The following is a 3,529-nucleotide window of genomic DNA, read 5'->3' as shown; positions in this document are numbered from 1 at the left end:
GTGGGACTTTGGCCACGACGGGCGAGCCTAGCCTGACCTTATCGTGCTTTGAGGCATATTAGATTGCACTTCCTAGGTCGTGTTTCTCAGGTATGATCAGCACGTCGTGTCGTGTCATACCGTGCTAGCATGAGGTCTCTCTCACGAGACCCAGACATGGCTTAATGGCACGGGCACGACTCGCGCTCATGTCCCAGCCTGTCGAGCCGCCATCACTGTTACACTAGATTCGGGCGACCTGAGCGGCCGTGGATCCATGGTGTCTCCTCAAGTGGCTGCACGCACAACATCGAACGTGGCAATCGCCTTTTCTCCTCTCCGCACCACCCTCTCTTCCTGTAGCCTGACATATCCTGAAGAACAGCGACGGGATCCGAGTGAAGGGAATTGATGACGTCCTAAGAGATGAGTGAATTAGGACACTTAAAAATTATTGGTTCCAAAACTTTCATAAGATAAGCCTATATCAATTTCTATCTAAATGTGCTCTAGGCTTATCTAGTGTGTCTACTTCTACATCTCATAAGAATTATAAGGTAAATTGCAAGTACGTAAATGCGGAAACGTAAATGAGGTAGAGAGATAAACTCGGTATGAGAATTTTTATCCCGTGGTATCGGTGGCACACAAGCCACCCCTAGTTCACGTTGGAGCTCCATAAAGGATATGCTCCCGGTCACCAAGTCTCTTCCGGTCATGGCTCTTAAGATGATAAGGCCTCAATCACGATAAACCACTAAGCTACCAAGGTGAGATCACACCACTAACCTCTCTTCTGGTCATTTGTACGCCATCTTCACTTCGGAGCTTTAGTCACAAAGACAAGGGCATCCGCATCCCCGCACAATCCTCTTGTCACCGCTCCACACAAAGTCGGAGGGTCAACAAGTTACCGGCGAGTCACAAAGACTCCAAGGCGCTGGCGTACCTCTAGGTACACTTTTAGATCACTCCTTGATCTACACTCTAGGTTGCAGCACCTAGCAACTCTTATCTCTAAGCCTATAAGCACTAATCACTCACTAATTGTGTGCTTGATTGACTTGGATGAACACTTTATGCTCTTGGATGGCTTGAATGTCTTCTTAGGTGTACAAGGGTTTCTCTGAACTCCAGTGACTCTAAATGCATGAATGGAGGGGTATTTATAGCCTCAACCCCGTGGAGTAGCTGTTATCCCAACGGCTCACATATTATGTGAACATCGGATGATCCGGCGTTAACAGGGGTATAAGCATCGGACCATCCGGTGTGTACATTCTCAGAAACTAGCCGTTGGAACTCCACTCAGATTTCTTCTGAACACCGGATTGTCTGGTGTATCCTTCAATCCATCACGGGACTATCCAGAGAGTTTTCCTGAGTCAAACTGTGCCAAACTTCTTCTCTACATAAAATACTCCGATGTGCACTGTCTTCGTCACTGGACCTTCCGGTGCGTAGAACTTCTTCTTTTCTGAGTTTTCCACACCCTTTGTTAAATGCTCCGGTGACGCCTCCAGTGAGCATCACTTCATCATTGGACTATCCGGTGAGTAGATCTTTGATCTTCTGCGCTTGTATTCTTCTCTGCAAGAATTAGTCCGGTGTACATCTTCTTCTGATCGCCGGTCCTTACGTTGAGTGCAATCCACTCTGACTCCTTCTGACAGAATTGCTCCGACGTGTACACTCTTTATTACTGGATCATCTGGTGAGGCAAACTGCCTCTGGACATAATGCTCCGATGAGTGCAATTCTTCCAGCGTCAGACCTTCCTGTGAGAACAATTTCTGTAGGACTTTTTCCAATTCAATCAAATTTTTTTCCAGCTGCGGTGGCTTCTTCATGTATTGCATACATGAGACCTACTAATATATATTTTTGACAAACATGTTAGTCCTATTGACTATGTTGTCATTAATCACCAAAATCACAATTATGACCTAATAGATCCATTTTTGCTGCAATCTCCCTATTTTTTGTGATTGATGATAACACAACCAAAATAAGTGGCAAATAACAAACGATTCCAAATGTAAAGATCATAAATGATTATAAAGTCTTATCACATTGCTTGGATGCATATTCTTACCACTTAATTCCCTTATGTTGTGGCTTCCCCTTTCTCCATTGCTACTATCTCCTTTGATTTGACCTAAGCAAGAGCTTATCCCCTTTATTAATCTTCATGTATCTTGCACTTGCTACAATCTCCCCATATTGTTCATCTTGCATTCCTTACTTTGGTCATCAAACTTCTCCCCCTTTGTCAATAATCTGCCAAAAATTATTATATGTACATGTTAAACTTAAAGGGAAAAATATTAGAGCACATGGGATCGTGTTTCACGAATCATGATCCAATTAAAAATGAAACCAATTGTAATGACCAATTGTAGGAATCTAACTACAAAAGAATGATACAAATTGAAAGGGATAAAAACACATAGATCATAATTCATGAAACTCACATAATATAGTCTAAACTCCCCCTATATGTGTGCATACACATGATGAGAAGGAAATATATGCACAACTAGACAATATCTCAAGATAAGAAATTTAAGCTATATTATGCATGAAGGTAGCTTAAATGAACAAAGATTTAATAATAATATCAATTGAAGCGTTTGAGCATTGCATACCTCCGGAGACATGTTAATTGCTGCATGAGACTACAAGAGATGCAACTTGAAACACATGCTAGTCCCAAAATCACAACCTATAGGATATAATACCCCTAAATGTGTGCATATAAATGTTGAATACTTGTGAGATATATACACTTGTTATTGATAACAATAGGGAGTTATCCTTTAGATTAGATCATAGCACATAAAAGATATCAAATATAAAACTAATGTCATAGAAGAAACCAACCATTATTAAACCATGTAGGTTGCTCTCGGATAAGAAAGAAATACAAGCAACCTATCATATGAAAACTTGCACTAGGCATTGCAATAAATTGAAAGAAGTACATGCAATCCTAGACGAGGCAAATAAGCTAGAAACAAAACAAGATGCATGAACAAGAATTTAGCTACACTTACTTTTTCTACCTTTGGATGGAGATTTGGGTATGTGACGATCATAATCTTCATTAATGTGCCTATCTTGTACACTTGGCTTCTTTACTTAAATCTTCACTTCATCTTGTAAGCCAAACCTCCAAATCCCTATAGCCGCCTCAGGCTTTAAGTCTTCTTTGGACTCAAACCGATTGGGACCCTTTATGTTGGTGATGACTTTCTTTGGCACCCAAATGGGTTGGTTCAACCTCCGATCCTTCCCAACTATGTGTGCAAATATCTTGACATTTTCCTTCTTTTTGAGCTTGTAGTGGTTGCTCTTTATCTTATTCTTGTAGTTGGGCTTGGTGTAGAGGTTGAAGGTTTTGTTGGAAAGGTTTGTCATCTTCTTCTTCTCCTTGATCTCCTTCTTTACTTACTTGCATTGGAAGGACTTGTAGCATTCTTGATGACATTTGAAACATATCACGGTTGACCCCTCCGCAAGCTTCTTCACCATAAAAGCACGGTTATCT

This window comes from Phragmites australis, chromosome 4 (assembly GCF_958298935.1).
Source record: "Phragmites australis chromosome 4, lpPhrAust1.1, whole genome shotgun sequence".
In the NCBI taxonomy this organism is placed as follows: Eukaryota; Viridiplantae; Streptophyta; class Magnoliopsida; order Poales; family Poaceae; genus Phragmites; species Phragmites australis.
The sequence above is the reverse complement of the archived record's forward strand: the minus strand, read 5'-3'. Positions refer to the sequence as shown.